General features: G+C 34.0%; 1 protein-coding gene across 2 annotated transcripts in view; it reads right to left on the bottom strand.

The window, feature by feature from the left end:
- The window catches only part of LOC126747382 (transient receptor potential cation channel subfamily A member 1), a 592560-nt gene that overhangs the window by 334628 nt on the left and 239870 nt on the right, over nucleotides 1–18062 (bottom strand). The gene's annotated exons all lie outside the window — the stretch shown is intronic.

Raw genomic sequence — 18062 nt, 5'->3', positions numbered from 1 at the left:
TGTAAGCTGCAGACTTAGTCTCTACGTATCGATAAGAATGTATGAAAAAAAGGAAAAAACGACAAAAAATATTTGCTATCAACAGGATTTACTCACAGCATAAAACGCAACTTGATGAATTTTATTTTTTTAGGCAAATTTCGGTAATTTATAAAATATCCAGTTCGATTGTTGAGCAGTTTATAAGCAACAGTACTGACCGTTGGATTAGAAGTTAAAGTACGAAGAAATGTAAAATGAAATATAAACATTTAAATTTTGTATGACTTATAGAAAACTGTTTAATTTTCCTTTGTAATTTAATATATAATTTTTTCTATTATTTTAAATTCTGTAAAGCCTTGGCTCTGATACCAGTAATATTCACTGTTTTAGAGTCGGTTACAAATATACAAAAAAGAACTTAAACTTATTCATTATAGGAGAAATAAACAACAAAATGAGAGGCCTCTATAGAAGCAAGTATATTAACGAAAAAGGTGAAGAGTGTTACGCAGCAGTAACACAATTCGAATCGACAGATGCCCGAAGGTAAATTGAATTTTTATATATTTCATAAAGTGATGTCCATGCTCTAGGAGAGCTTAATAAAAGAGTTTTATTACTCCAGAGCATTCCTTTAATATTTAAATTAAACAAGCGGTTTCGTGACTGTACTCTCATCATATCTTCAGGACAAAGATGCGATTAGTATACAGTGTATCCAAGATAAGGATGTCTATCATGGGGATCTTGAAAAATAAAAAAGATACGAAAATGGTTAAATTGGAGAAAAGTTGCGCATTTTCAAGCCTAAAAATATGCCGTTTTGAAAGTTTTAAAATTCCGAGTATTGCTGGAGATATGCCTAAAAAACCGAAATTTGCAGATTTCGTTTTTATTTTTTTCTGACGTTATTTAAAAAGATATGGAAAAACAAAATACACTTTCTCATGGGCACTTTTTAGGCTTTACTAAACAGCGTTGAGAGATTTTCCGTACGACGTTTTCGTTCGGAGAAACCATCATCAACTTTATCTTTTTTATGGCCCGTAGAAAAAGTATACCCTGTATTAAATATCATATTTTATTACGAATACAACGATGTATGACACAATATTCTGAAGATTCTGCAATATTTAAATTGGAAAAAGTTGGGTTTTTATTTCCTAATTATCTAGCTTTAAATTCCTAATTATTTGGTGTAGTAAGCGGTGAAAACATTATTCCTATACGTAGGTACATACGTCATACGTTAGTTAATTAAACAAATTAGGTAAGAACTACCTACTAGAAACCCAAAGAAACTAATTTAGATTATAGATAATGTTCAAACAAATTACCATTATTCTCCAAACACAAATAACGCAATCTAACTGTCGAATTTAAAATACTTCTTAACATATCAGGTGTAATGCTCTTGAACTCTTCAAAAAATATTGTCTTCAGCTGATCCTTAAATTCAAAAGGACAGTTCTAAACATAATTTTTGCAATACTCCAAGAGAAAAATCGAGCAGGATTATGTCCGGCGAAAAAGGAGTCCACGGAACTATTGAATGTGTACCTCGAAATGTGTTCGATAAATACTCGCGCACGATTAGGACATTGGGAGCACCATTCTGCTGAAATCAACAGTTTCTAACCTTTGAACGCGGTAAGTTGTCCAAGGACAGAATAGTTGTTCAAAATCGCGTTCCAATAAGTTGTGATAATGCTCTAGAAAACGAAATTGTTGTAAAAAAAGAGGCTTGTTAAATCTGTTCCAAAAATCACAATGCACATATTAAAACCAAAACGGTGCTGATGTCAGCGACCCCAATTTAGTTCCAGGTTCCTTCGACAGTACTTTGCACAGTCGTGTTGCGGATGGTGTGTTTTCAACACTATCGCAGAACCGCCTCCAGCACTGTCTTTTGGAGTCCCTGAGTGTCTTTTTGTATTGCCTTTGAGCTGCGTGGAACGCATCCCAGTCACTGGCAAGCTTAGTGCGCTCAGCCCTGCGAAGGAGCCGACGCGTATTGTCACGGTGCCTTTCCGTGTTCCTGTTCCACCAGGCATTCTTGGCATTGGCGGGTCTCCGTCTGAGGGGAGAGCTGCCTTCGAATGCCGCGACTATCGCACGAATCAGGTTGACAGTCCCGATCTCTGTGTCGGCCGGAAGTGTGTACCTTGCCGGCATGTCCGCAAGACCACCGACTAGTTCCTCTCGAAAGTGGTCCCAGTCAGTGCACCTTGGGTTTCTGTAGGCTGGGGTATCGCACCGAGCCTGCTTCTTTAATTCAAAAAGAATGTGCCTGTGGTCCGACATTGTGACCTCAAGGGACACTCTCTATGAGCTGAAAAGGTTCACAGTACTAGGTGAACAGATAGTAAGGTCAATAATTGATTGACCCCTATTGCAGTAGAAAGTTGGGACACTGCCTCGGTTGAGTAGTTCTAGGCCGTTTGAGCACAGGAAGTCAACCAGGGAGCGGCCCCTTGGGTTCTCATCTCCGCATCCCCAAAGGCCGTGATGTGAATTCGAATCGCAGCCCATGAGAAGCGGGAGACTCAAGTCTTCACAGTATTTGACCACCGCAGTGACGGCCGGGGGGGGGGGGGGGTGATTCAATTTCGATGGGAAAGTAGGCAGAGCAGACTACCAGATCCTTTCCCGTGCCCATTGACAGTTTGACGGCTACTAGGTCCCTTGTACAGAGACCTGAGAGGAGAAAGCACCGCACATTCCTAGTAAGGATGATTGCGCGGGGATTCTCACAAGGTACATGTTTATGTATTGTGCCGCCAGTTAAACCCAGACCTTTAACAGAGTCTTGGTAAGTCCAGGGCTCCTGTAATAAGGCGACGTCGATTTGGAGCTCAGTGAGCCTTTTGCACAGAGCAGCGGTGGACGCTCTTCCATGCTGTAGATTCGCCTGCAGAAATGTTAAAGGCATGCTGTATGGTGTGGGGATAGGTGACTGCCAGTACGCCTAGTCCTTGGAGCTGGAAGGGCCATCGTCTACGGATAGCCCTGGCCCCTCGGAAGCTGCGGTGTCAGCAGTAGTGGCCTTTTCTAAGTTGGCGGCCAAGGGCCCAGGGGCAACTGTGGAAGTAGCCACCCTGGTGTCATCAGCCGCTTTCCTGCTTTCGATAAGGGAGATAGAGGCCCTGGTGATGCTATAAAATAGCGAGCCCTGTCTCTCCCTTATCATTTTGGCCGATCCCTCATCCACCCTCACCACCAGCCTGAGGTTCTTAGCCTCTTCCTCCTTGCGCTCCCACACTCTCCACTGGGAGCACGGCACATTGTTGCCTTAAAGCCGCTTTGAAGTGTCACAATGACAAGAATTGGACGCGGACCTTATCCACGGTTCTTTTAGGGTTGCGCTCTCATGTTCGTGCTGACACCGAGGCATCGCCTGCCGAATTCTTGTTTGGCACGGCACTTCGCATGCCTGGCGAATTCTTTCTTGAAGGGGATTTTACCCCTGATGCTCGCACATTCATTGAGGAGTTTCGTGAGTTTATGCGACTTGTCAGGCCTGTCCCAGTCACATATAACCACAAAAGGCGCGCGTTTGCTTTTAAAAATGTATATGAATGCTCCCATATTTTCTTACGCAATGTTGTTGCGAAGGCACTCGAACGAACTTATTCCGGACCTTACAAGGTTGTTAAAAGACCGTCCGATAGGGTGTTTGATATCGATATCAACGGGAAAACGAAAAGCGTCTCGGTTGAGCTACTTAAGCCGGCATATCTCATGTCTGAAGACTTGTTAGCTGATACACTTGATAGCGACCCTCCTTTAACCACCCCTTCGAGTCTAGCTGGAACCCAGGACTCGAATGGTGCTAGCAATTCGCCAGTCACACTCTTAAAAATAGGTGAATAAAAATTCAACAATTGTATAGATTTTACATACAATTTGATTCTGGAAATGGTACAGAATCAATTTGTGAAGAATTTCTCTATGCTATTGTGTTTAAACAACTGTGGTTCTATAATCAACAAATTGTGTATCAATTTGATTTATTTTATTGTATATATAGTACACTATTTGTGTACTTAAATTCGACAATATTTTATATTTATTTAATATAATTGTTCAGTAAATAAGCAAACTCTTAGTGTTTTTTTTAACATGGTATATACAGGAAAAAAACACAATTTGTGCATTTTAAATACACACGTTAGTGTAGGTTGTTTTTACAATATATTTTATTTTCTTTCATTTCAACTATAAAATTTTATTACAAATTGTGTATAATAATACTATATATTGTTTTATAAATTTAAATATAGTGTAGGTTACTTATTTTAGGTTTGTATATCAAATTAACATAAGAACTGGAGTTTTTTATTACAATTTTTTGTATTTATATTCATAAAAATTTTAAAATAATCAATATATTTGTATAAAAAAAATAAACAAATTGTTTAAAAATTTAAAATACATTTTAGAGAATTTCGTCATAAATCTGTGGAATAATAAATTCTAGGGCGCCTGGGAAAAACAGGATAGGTCATAATTTGATTAAAATAAAATAAGTCTTGTAAAAAATGGGAAATAAGTGAGGCCCAACGTTTGGTAAGAAATGTAGGCATATTAGAAAAATACAGATTGAATATGAATTTTCCTAATTTGACTTATTTTCTTTTTATCAAACGTTAGGCCCCACTTTTTCCCATCGTGTTACTTAATTTACTTATTTCATTTTAAGCAAATTATGACTTTTTTTCAAGCACTCTAACATTTATGTTTTATAAAAATTTTAGTTGTATAGGTAGGGTAAAAAAATTAAATTGTTTTAAAAAAAATTTTTTTATTTAAATACCTTTTAAAAAAGTACACATAACCTGCACAACAAAACAAAAAAACTTTAGTAGTAGTATTACAAATACACATTAGGAACGCAAATAGGAACTTAAAATGGAAATTCTTAGTTGTAAAAACAGGATTTTAACCTAAAGGCTAATAAACACATACATTTATGTACAGGGTAATTTTTTATATTTGTGTGCCCATAAAGAGGGGTAATGTAAGTCATAAAGAAAAACTTTTTATACAAAAGTTGCATACTTTTTTCCGTAATATCTTTTAGATTTGTAAAAAAAAAACAAAAATTAAAATCAGGGAAAAAAGGTCTTTCGATTTGGCAGAAAATATGTAGTGTTTCATTTAAAAAAATCAACTTGCTATTGTTTTATCAACTTTGCTATGCGCTTATGTTTTTTTTTACAACTCTAAAAGATAATGCGGAAAAAAGTATGCAACTTTTGTATAAAAAGTTTGTCTCTATCAGTAATATTAACCTCTGTATATGGGCTCGCAAATATAAAAAATGACCCTGTACATATATATGTATGTAGTTACTTAACATCTACAGTATATCAGGCGGGTAATTGTTAACAAAATAACAATCATTCACTGCTATCAACTTTTTTTAACACATGATGTTGAAAATTGCACTTTTCATAACTTAAGGAGGCTTTAGAGTTAATTCTGTTAAAAATAGAAAAAACCTTAGAAATCATTCAAAAAGTTTAAATTAAAAATACGAAATGGAAAATTGAAATCTGTTTTTTCTTCATAACAGAATTAAATCGATTACAGAATTATCTTTAGATCCCTTTTAAAGTCATAAAAAGTGCCATTTTCAACACCTTATATTAAAAAAATAGTTAACAAGTATGACATTATGATACATGAACATGTTTAACATTTTATGTAGAATTTAAAAATGTGTTGACTATAGGGTGGTTCGTTTACAATAACTAAGGTTTTGGCATGTTTACATATACCGGATTTTCATATCCCATGGAAATCAAAATGATTGTTATTTCATTTTAAATCGTCCTTCATCAATTTGTTTCAAAATCACTTAATAAAAATAAATGACACAACAAAACGAAAAAACTTAAAAGAAAATAGAAATGCCTAATAGGCACGTAATTAGGAACTTAACGAAAATTCTTATGCAGGTACATCCCTACATATTAACAACATATAGTTTTAAGCTAAGGGTTTTATTTACAGGTACATAACTACAGGTACATAGCAGGTACTTATCTATTCTATAAGTAAAGTTATCAGTTATCACTGAAAAACTAAATGGGTACCAGCTACCTGGCTAAACATCAAAATATCCAGTAAATTCCAAAGTATACAGTAAGTAAATGCAAAAAAAATATGGTGCTTACCTAATTACCTACCTAAAAACTGCTCCTGGAGTTGGTCCAATAAACCCCACTCCTTAAGTTTATCTTCAACGAATATATCCATTTTTTTCTTATGCAATTTTAACACTTAACGAAACGAAAAAACCTTAAAACAAATTAATGCCATGCCGGCCGGTTGATTGAAGGACTGAAGAATGAACAGTTGAACACCTGTGGCACTGGGAATTATAGCAATGCTGCCAAATCAAAATTATCTTAAAGATTTTACGTAACTTTTTAAACGTAACTTTTTTAATTAAAAAAGTTACGTTTCCTTTTTCCTTACGCGTGTTATTCTCACGATATTATTTAAATAAATAAAATTATAACTTATGCTGATTGGGCTATTAAATCATTTTCAATTAACAACTTTAAATCCACTGCAAATTTTGATGCATACCTTTACAACTGTTTAATATTGAATGCGGCAAAGGCAAGGGCGTCGCGTCGGGCGCGTCCTCCTTTATACACAATTGTGTATTATAACTACACAATACATGTTTTAAAATTCAATAATTGTGAAGGGCTATTAGCAAGAATCTTTTTTATTCTACACAATTGTAAATAAAATCAACACAAGCCAGAATAAAAAATTAATTAAAAATTGTAGTAAAAATATACTTGGTTATTAGATTTTTTACCAAACTGCATTGGATTTAAAAAAACAAAATGTGGAATATTTATACACATTTTCTTAATAATTAATATCCACTTATGGTGTATTAATTTAATATGCAATAATTGTATGAATTATATACATTAAAACATATACAAAATGCCTGAGAATTTTTATACAGGACTGTGAAATATTATCTAACAATTGTGTATTAAAATTAAACATTTTTTTTACACAACAAAATGTGAAAAAATCCATTGGGATTTTTCTATGTGCACCGCAGCCAGTTTGGCTGAAACCCATGACTTGGACCAAAGAAAATAATAGTAAACTATAGAAAATCCATCCTGTGTAAATTTTTTGACCACCTAAAAGGATCCCCGTTTTTCGAGCGAGGATCCATCGGTAAAATTACGCATTGAAATCTGGCCGATCGCTTGGCTGTGTTGCAAAATTTAATTTGGCGGCTGCGACTCGGCTGAGCAAAACAATAAGTCCTAGAGTTCTATAAACATACTCAACCTTAACAGTGCCTTAGTAAGTAAGTACAGGGTGTTCCATTTAAGAGGAAAAACGGCATATTTTTTGACTTTCCCGGTATATTTAAAAAAATTGATGATAACCAATCGACGTATTTTAACTCAGAGAATTTGAAAATCGTAATAAGAAAACAATTCCATAAAAAACAAAAAAGACTGACGACATTGTTTTCTTATTACGATTTTCAAATTTTCCGAGTTAAAATACGTCGATTGGCTATCTTCAATTTTGTAAATATACGGAAAAAAGTAAAAAATATGCCGTTTTTCCTCTTAAATGGAACACCTTGTACCTAAAGTTCGTTTCATAGGTCTTTAACTGTGGATCCTAGAACAGCCAGATATAAATACGTGTATTTTTACGCAAAGTTACAGCTGAATACCTGTGAAATGAACATCACCTACAATCTATATCTATCTCAAGTTTTAATTGGGAACTATTCGGTAATGAAAATTACAGTTAACCAAAAACTATAATTTTCTGACTTTTAGGTAAATGAAAAATGTGTAAGGTGGTAAAACTATGAGGTGATGTACAAAATTAATTTTTGAATACTGAAAATTAAATTTAAAGAATAAGAATATATAATACCGGTTTAAATAGTAAAATTCCAAAACAATAATTACTTTGAGATAAAACTTAAAAAATAGTACCATAACAAATAATAATAGTTATTTATTAGAGTAAAATAGGCGTTTTAAAATTACTGCTTTCGCTAAAGCTCGTGTAGTAAACTTCATAATTTTACTGCCTCATCTGTAAAAGTCAATAAAGTAAACTTTTTGAGTGAAGGCGAAAAATATATTATTTTATTTTATTATACTGAATCTTCTAATCTTGACCAACTTTAAAGTATACAAACTCAAAAATTAGAAAGATAAATTGTAACCTAAAATTGTAAAGCAAATCGTCAAATTTAGATCATTAGGTTGACAAAAAATATAAGTTACGCTTTTCTTTTTAAATAGGTAGGTATTATATGATACCGATTTTGAGGAAGTTTGAGGATGGGATCGTTGATATAAATATTTCTGATAGAATTTCTCTTTTGCGCGCCATCGTTTTTTTGTGCTCACTTTTGTATACTTAGTGTTGCCATTGCTAAGTGGGACACAGAAAATCAAATGTTATTTTTTATAAAGATTGGCTTTCCTCTTTAACTTAGAGAAAAAAGTATTAAAATTTATTAAAGAGCACTAAAATCTACAGCCTATAAAATAGCACAGCAATAAAATAGCACGTCACGCACAGACATTTTTTACTTATTTAAACAGCTTAAATCTCTACCACTTGTTACTTTGATCGTCAAAATACCTTTGACATATATATTAATTCACGCCGATTCTGTGAGCTTTATTAAGCTTTATAGCCAAAAATCTATATAAAAAATTATCTTTTTTTATTGCAATGTATTTACAGGTAACAACCAACATTTTTTTATCTTGACTTGTGGACCGTCAAATAAGTTTGGCATTTTATACATGACTACTGTATTGGTAGTAAATACAGTAGTCATTTGGCTTTTTACTTTGAGCAGTACCTGTAAGTACAGCGTGACAAAAACGTCATCAAGAGTTTTGGACATCTAAACTCTAAACAGACCAATTAAAAAAAATAAAAGTTATTTTGTTGGTAGAAGATTCTATTATTCTTTAATTAACTTAAATATTTTTTCTCTCTACAAGGAGAGTCAATATTTTCCTAGGTTCCTCTTGGCGATGCAACACCCGAAATAAAAATTAATCATCAAACGATATTTTTATTATTTACCGATTTCAGGAAACGCAACGTTACTTGGTATGGATCTGGAAATCCTGAAAAATAAACACTTGTGTGAGAGACATTTTGCGGATAGCGCTTTTCGGACGGAAAAACGGCGTTATTTAAAAACAAATGCAATACCCTACGTATATTTCCCAACAGATGAACATTTAAAAGTACTATCACCAGATTAGAGGACCTATTCGAATAAAAACGGGCTTTACCTACAGACAGTCCGACAACCAACGAAAATGTAACGAAAAAATTACATTTAAACGAAGGCGATCATAATACAAAAAAACTAGAGGAAATAATTAAACTTCCAAATCATACAATGACGCCAAGAAAATGAATGTTAAAAAAACAAATAAAAATTCTCGGAAGTAAATTCAAAAAAAATTAATTCCGTATGCGACTTTTACAGTTAAAACAAAAAAATAATAAGTCTTTAGATTCAAAAGTAATGCCGTTGTTAACATTTCTATCAGTAGTACCAAAAAAATTTATTTTGAAATAATAAGAATAAAATAATTTCTAGACTGTACATTTAATAATTAAATGGACAGTCTAGAAAAAAATGGGAACAGGGAAAAAGAAGTGTCTGTGTCAATTTTTTATAAATCTCCTGCGGCATATATGTTTTTGAGATGTAAAGGTTTTATTTTACCGTCCGTTTCAACAATACGAAGATGGATGAGCGAAAATTTATTTAAAACAGATATTGACAACGGTTTAAAGTATTATCTTAAAAAAAAATGTGAGGGTATGACCAAAAATGAAAAAAAATGTGTGTTAGCCTTTGACGAGATTAGCATTAAAAAAACTAATTGAATACAACAAAAAACTCGATCTCATTGAAGGATTTGAAAATTTAGGTGTCTTAGGGCGTTCCTCAAAAGAAGCAACACATGCTCTCGTATTTTCGATTAAAGGCCTATATAAGAATATGCACCAAAATTCAACCTGGCATTTTGTCCTGTTTAATTAGCTTTAAACCATAACTTTAAGTTTTTTCATAAAAATAATATAGGTACTAGTAATGTTTCTTTGATTTTGTTATTTAAAATATTTGTGTAAGACCCTGTTTATTTTCTAAAGAATTGAAATATTTTTCTTAGTCATTAAGATGAAATTTATCGGTCTGACCGAAAAGAGGTCCAGGATATTTACAAAACTAAAGCTAGCTCAGCGGTACCGTAAGTAACCAAATACGGTTTACACTTAGCGTTTCCCCTCGGGAATTATTTTTATGGGTTTCGATAAAAGAGTGAGATAAATATTTGGTTTATAAAATTCATTTGAGTTTTGGTCACTAAAGAGTGAAGTTATTTAATAAAAACAATAAAGGGTGTTGCGACGTGAAATAAGCTGTGTTGGTTTGGTGTAGTGTTTTACTACAAGAAAGGGTGAGTGTTCTCACAGAGTATGCTTATTTCTATCTTATTGATTACACCGATATTTTACCTTTTTAATTAAAAATGTGATTAATGAAATATTTTAATGACCGATTGTTGTTTGTCTTGCTTGTGTTGTTGTGACGATTGTTTATTGTTTCTTGTTAAGATACTGCGCTGGTCTGGGACCATTGCACAGCTCGTTGTATTTAACAAGGCTTTGTATCTGGAGAGGACCCTCGCGTTTTGGTGTCCATTGCACCCCTCAGTACAAAGTGTGTTATCGTCAAGTGGTCTAGATCGGAGATTGCTGTCTCAATCTCATGTTTTATGATAATGTTTTTGGTAGCATTTTGGCTACGGTTTGTGAGTAATGTAGTGCTCACGTTTTGGCATATTGAACGATTGTATATCATTCAATATCAGTACGTTGTCGTTACTGGGACATTTAACAATCGGATAAAAATAATAAATTGGTGAATGAATTTTGTGATATTAAAGTGAAGTGGTTAAATGTTGGTGAACATGAATTAAAGGGTTATCGTAAAAGTAAAATCACTGAGCAAGTTTAAAACATATTAATTCATATTTTTCATATTAATGAGTTTTGCTTAATATTTTTATTATTAATTAATTTTACGGGAATAAGTGTGCTCAGGTTACTTTTATTATTTCAGGTCTACACGTCACCATCTCTACTTTGGAGTCGCCCAAGCGTCCAGTTGTTTTACAAGGTGTTTATTCTATTTTTATGATTTATTTTGATTATTTTGGACTATTTTCAATTTTTTTAACGTATTAAAAATTATACAATTATTTAAATGACGCTCACAGGTTTTAATTATTATAGAATTTTTCAGAAGTGGGATTAAGAACAAATAAACACCGGGCGTGACTCTAAGGTTTGATGGTGTTGGTAGACATTTATGGTTTAAAGAAAAAAAATAAATAAATAATAATAATAATATTTTGTTTGTATTGCATTGTTATGAATATTACGAGTATTTATTTTGTTCTTTTTTTTTTCTTTTAAAGAATTTTAAATACCGCATACATTTACATCCTTTTTTTTGGTTAACATGAGTCGTAAACGAGCACGTGATCTTTCATTGTCTGATGACATGAATAACGTAGGTAGTAGTACTGGTAGTGCATAGGGTAAAAATCAAAATAATGATTTTAATCGATTCACTAACATGATGGAAGAATTTTTTTAAGAGCAATTCTAATTCTCGTAAAGCGGAAACATCTGTTAGGGGAGATGTTATACCGATTTTTAATCCCGAAGATAGTGATCAGGTTGATAGGTTACAAGGTGGTGTATACTTTACCAGTTTAGATATGAAAGCAGGTTACCATCAAATCCCAGTTGCAGAAAATTCCAAACGTTACACTTCATTTGTTACACCTTCCGAACAATACGAGTTTAACCGAATGCCATTTGGCTTAACGAATTCACCCCGAACTTTTCACCGATTTATGAACCAAATACTAAAACCTGCTGTTAGTTACGCTGCCGTTTATTTAGACGATATTCTTTTACATAATAGCACAATAGATCAAGCACTTCACAGTTTAGAAAATATCCAACATATATTTCGCGCCGAAGGTTTAACACTAAATCTAAAAAAAATGTTCGTTTTTAATGAGTTCAGTTTCATTTTTGGGTTTTGAAGTGGGTCAAAGTGAAGTACGCCCAGGTAAAGAAAAGATTAAGGCCGTCGAACAATTTCAACCCCCAACATCTGTGCACCAAGTGCGACAATTTATAAGGCTGACAGGGTACTTTAGGCACTTTGTAAAAGATTATGCTATAATAGCAAAGTCGTTAACCACATTAACGAAGAAATCTGTTAAATGGAATTGGGGTGAACATGAGATGAACGCTTTTAGAAAATTACAATCAGAATTAATTAAAAGACCAATTTTAACATTGTTTGATCCAACTTTACCTACCGAAGTTCACACCGATGCGAGTATGTTAGGTTTAGCCGGAATTCTTTTACAATTACATCCAGACGAACGTTTTCATCCAGTAGCTTATTATAGTAGACAAACCATAGGGGCAGAGCAGAATTATCATTCTTACGAGTTGGAAACTTTGGCAGTTGTTGAAAGTTTAAAGAAATTTCGAAGCTATCTTCTAGGAATTGATTTCACTGTAGTTACAGATTGTAATTCTTTAAAGGCAACTAGTGAAAAGAAACAAATTATTCCAAGAATTGCACGATGGTGACTTCAACTTCAAGAATTCCGTTTTGATGTTAAATATAGACCAGGCAATCGAATGAAACACCTGGACGCTCTGAGCCGTAACCCTTCTTCTACTGAACAATCACCAAATACGTTAAATATATTCCATATCGAACAAGCGGATTGGGTGCTCTCTGGACAACTTACTGATTCTAAGATTAATGAAATAAAACAAGTTTTATTGAGACCTCCACAAGTGTGTGACGTAAGCCAGAAAATCGCCGGTGGATCTAAGCTTTCGGAAGCCGTATTGATGATCGCTGATTAGTCCAGATGATTCCAGATATCTTAACAGTTGTTGGTTGACTGCTTTCTCCATAATCTTCGATATAACTGCAACTAGTGTAATCGGGCGGTAATTGGACGGCATCGTCTTCTTACCCTTTTTGGGTACAGCTTGCACTTGAGCAGTTTTCCAGCTTGTTGGAAATGAGCCCTGTTTGTACGATGCCGTGAACAGTCTACATAAGGGAGGAGTCAATTCGTCTGCACAACGTTTTAGTACTAGGGCTAGAATTCCATCGGGTCCAGAAGCTTTGTTGGTGTCTACGCTTTTAAGAATTTTATTTATAATTCGTTGGGGAAACGAAATTTCTCCCATCGATGAATTCACCCTTGGCAAATATGGCGGTGTTTTGCCTTGCGAGTGCACAGTAGAATTGGACGCGAAGAGTTTACCCAGTAAGTTGGCTTTTTCCCTTGCTGTTACCGCGATAGAACCATCATCTGCTGTTAGGGGTGGCAAGGCCGACTTAGCAAATCCTTGACTAACGGCTTTCGATACCGACCAGAAAGATCTTGTTCCATTTGGGCAGTTTAGCAATTTGTTTTTGATCCTGTTGTTGTGACTCTCTTTGCATTCATCAATAATTCGCTTGCAGCTATTTCTGGAGGTTAAAAAGTTTCTCCAATTTTCGGTGGAAGGATGTTGACGCCATTTGCGATATGCTGCGTTTTTAGTGTTTACTGCCTTTTTGCAATTCAGGTTGAACCATTGCTTGTTGTTTGATCTGCATTTAGTAGAAAAAGGGATATAAGCTTCCATTCCTGCCAAGATCGTCTCTGTAATTTGGTTTGCACATTCTGAGATGTTATTGGTTCATTCGATTTTTGTATAACAAGCGTAATTCTGGGAGAAAGGAAGGATTTCTTTATCCAATTCGAAAAGATTGTCATCCATTTAATATGTTTCATATTGATCATCTAGGACCTTTCCCTAAAAGTAAAAAATCAAATGTGTATCGATTGTTGGCATTGATGCTTTTACGAAATTCTGCTTTTTACAACCTGTCAAATCCACTAAAACAAAATATGTTATTGAATACCTCAAGAATATTTGTGCAACCTATGGATCTTCTAAGTTATTAATTACTGATCGAGGAAGTTGTTTTACTGCTTATCACTTCAAAAATTTCTGCTTACAAAATAATATAAAACTTGTACTCAATGCTGTTGCAACTCCACGTGCCAACGGACAAGTGGAAAGGCTAAATAGAACCATATTAGGGGCTCTTCTTTCTTCCACCTTAGAAGAAAATACTTGGGATGATAACGTTAAGAAAATTCAATTTGCAATAAATAATGTAGTAAATAAATCAACAGGAAAAACAGCCAGTCAACTCTTATTTGGATATTCACCAAGAGGATCTAGTCACAGTATTTTACTTGATGAAGTTCAACAAATTCCGGATGTTATTAATAATTTGTTAGAAATAAGAAGAGAAGCTGCTGAAAAGATAGTCTCATCTCAAGAACAACAAAAGAAATATTTTGATAAGAAAAGAAAGCGTCCGAAGAGATATAAAGTTGGTGACTTAGTCCTGATTATGAAAAATCAACCTGCCACAGGAACGAGCAAGAAACTATCTGCACCATATGACGGTCCAATGGTCATAAAAACAGTACTACCAAATGATCGCTACATAGTAGTTGATATGATGGGGTCACGTCGTCTCACTCGAAAAGCGACATATGAAAATGTTATTGCGGTTGATCGTATGCGACCCTGGGTACCAGCTGGTGGAGTTTCATCTGGTGAGTCGGATCTGAGCAGTAATGAAGAAGGGGTAGTTCTGTCCGATCCTGATGCTGAGGATGCTGATCAACTCGAGACGAGTTGATAGCAGGATGGCCGAATGTAAGACCCTGTTTATTTTCTAAAGAATTGAAATATTTTTCTTAGTCATTAAGATGAAATTTATCGGTCTGACCGAAAAGAGGTCCAGGATATTTACAAAACTAAAGCTAGCTCAGCGGTACCGTAAGTAACCAAATACGGTTTACACTTAGCGTTTCCCCTCGGGAATTATTTTTATGGGTTTCGATAAAAGAGTGAGATAAATATTTGGTTTATAAAATTCATTTGAGTTTTGGTCACTAAAGAGTGAAGTTATTTAATAAAAACAATAAAGGGTGTTGCGACGTGAAATAAGCTGTGTTGGTTTGGTGTAGTGTTTTACTACAAGAAAGGGTGAGTGTTCTCACAGAGTATGCTTATTTCTATCTTATTGATTACACCGATATTTTACCTTTTTAATTAAAAATGTGATTAATGAAATATTTTAATGACCGATTGTTGTTTGTCTTGCTTGTGTTGTTGTGACGATTGTTTATTGTTTCTTGTTAAGATACTGAGCTGGTCTGGGACCATTGCACAGCTCGTTGTATTTAACAAGGCTTTGTATCTGGAGAGGACCCTCGCGTTTTGGTGTCCATTGCACCCCTCAGTACAAAGTGTGTTATCGTCAAGTGGTCTAGATCGGAGATTGCTGTCTCAATCTCATGTTTTATGATAATGTTTTTGGTAGCATTTTGGCTACGGTTTGTGAGTAATGTAGTGCTCACGTTTTGGCATATTGAACGATTGTATATCATTCAATATCAGTACGTTGTCGTTACTGGGACATTTAACAATCGGATAAAAATAATAAATTGGTGAATGAATTTTGTGATATTAAAGTGAAGTGGTTAAATGTTGGTGAACATGAATTAAAGGGTTATCGTAAAAGTAAAATCACTGAGCAAGTTTAAAACATATTAATTCATATTTTTCATATTAATGAGTTTTGCTTAATATTTTTATTATTAATTAATTTTACGGGAATAAGTGTGCTCAGGTTACTTTTATTATTTCAGGTCTACACGTCACCATCTCTACTTTGGAGTCGCCCAAGCGTCCAGTTGTTTTACAAGGTGTTTATTCTATTTTTATGATTTATTTTGATTATTTTGGACTATTTTCAATTTTTTTAACGTATTAAAAATTATACAATTATTTAAATGACGCTCACAGGTTTTAATTATTATATTTGTGAGAATTATTTTCTATTAAAACATATTAAAACATATTCCTCCACTTTGTTCCTAATTAACTTCAAATGTCAACTTTAAAGATTAAGGCCTTATCAGTAATAATTCTGCGATGCGGTACAAAGACAAATCAATGCAAAAAATGACAAAAATTAAGTCTTTATAGATTTGGAATCGTTTAATTTTTCTAGGCACGTGCATTTTTTTTAAATTTTAGCGTTTGAAATAATAATGGAGAAATTTTAATTTTAAAGCGAACAAAACCAAAATGATGACTCAACAATTTTTCGCGATTTTTACAAATTTTTTCAATGCAATAATATGGTAGGTGTAATATTTTATGTAGTTTTACAGAGACAAATGATGCAGGCGACAAAACCTCACTATATATTAAGGCCCAAGCAATTTTATCTCAGTGTAAATTAATAAATAAGGTAAAAAACATAGTCACAAGTTTCTAATAATAAGTTAAATTAATATGTTAAGAATAAACTAAAAATTAATTAAAACATCCATTTTCCCAAAACTTAATTTTTGCGAATACCTCGTTCTGCCTTTATACGGCGCGGCGCGGCGCGATAGAATAATTATTCACTAACAGATAAAATTTAAAATGTTATCAGTAATGGCAACGTCGCTTCGATTCTTACACGGTTAGCGCATAAAATATTCTTATTTAAGGAAGCATTGATGTCTCCTTGTCGGTTCACAGCTTGCCATTTACGTGGGTTATCTATTCGTTAGTATAATTATCTTTGCTTGGACGGTCCTGGCGATTTGCCAGTACCAATGGTTAAAAAGGTTTTAAAAACTTACGCTCGTAAAAAGCAAGTGAGATTTTCAAATACATAATTTTATTAATCTTTGCATATTATAGTGTTTGTAACTTTGTGTTATTCTAATGTTGCTAATGCATAATTTTATTAATCTTTGCATATTATATAATGTTTGTGACTTAGTTGAATTGTAACGTTCACACTAGGAGGGGAGTGTGTGGGGACTTGTATCGCCCTCTCACTCACTCCGAGAGTGGAGGGGAGGCTGTCAATTGTCAGGAGGTATTCGATTCATTATGGCGGATTAGGTTGCACCTGAGTCGTGACAGAGACTGGTTGTAAAAGTCGTTGACTTCCACATGTCTAAGCTATATAGCCGTTTTCTTGTACGATTGGTACAATAAAGTATTGTTACCCGTTAACGAGTGTATTATTTTGGTGTTTAAGAGTATAGGATCTCTCGTCTGGTGACTACAAGACCTACACCGAACAGAGTAAGGTTAGTTTGCTTTGTTTTGTTTATTTTAAATCTTATCCAATTGCAATTCCTAAACTTTTTAATTTACTAACTAAAATGTCAATGTTATTTTGTTATAAGATCTATCCAATTGTGCAAAAATTGTGGGTTGCAACGCTAGTTGTGATTTTTCATGGAAAATATGGATTAAAACTTGTTTATTTAGCAAATTTCGAAATTTGTTATTTGTGAAAAACTGGTTCAAGGATCAAAGCATCTGGATTAATAGCAGAAAAATACAGAACAAATATGTGTGAATTTTAAGAACAGACAATTACAGTTTATCTCGTTTTTATATAAGTTGATGTGGTGCCACTGTGTCCCTCTTTGTTAAGAGCATCCATCAGCACGTGACCAACTCGGATTTCAAAATATAGGCGATTTTTTGGCTCACCCAACATATGGCAACACTCAGCGGAAGGATGAAGGGAAGGGGTCATTTCAAAGCGGCGACCAAACCGATAGGTTCTCGCGTGTCATATAAATCTGGTGAGGATGGCATAGCATGGCGCGGGGAATTATGAAACTTGAATAATGAGACATTACGATTGTCGATTATTGGCAAAATTTTTCTTTGAAATGGGGTGCTCGATCCTATTTCATATAATTTTTTTTTGCTACAATTATTATTAAACTTTTTGCGAGACTTTTTGTTAATGATGTACGGGGGAGTTTTTAAAAGGCATTTTTAAAAAAATATACATTTTTTAT

Source organism: Anthonomus grandis, chromosome 19 (assembly GCF_022605725.1).
Source record: "Anthonomus grandis grandis chromosome 19, icAntGran1.3, whole genome shotgun sequence".
Classification (NCBI taxonomy): Eukaryota; Metazoa; Arthropoda; class Insecta; order Coleoptera; family Curculionidae; genus Anthonomus; species Anthonomus grandis.
The sequence above is the reverse complement of the archived record's forward strand: the minus strand, read 5'-3'. Positions and strand labels throughout refer to the sequence as shown.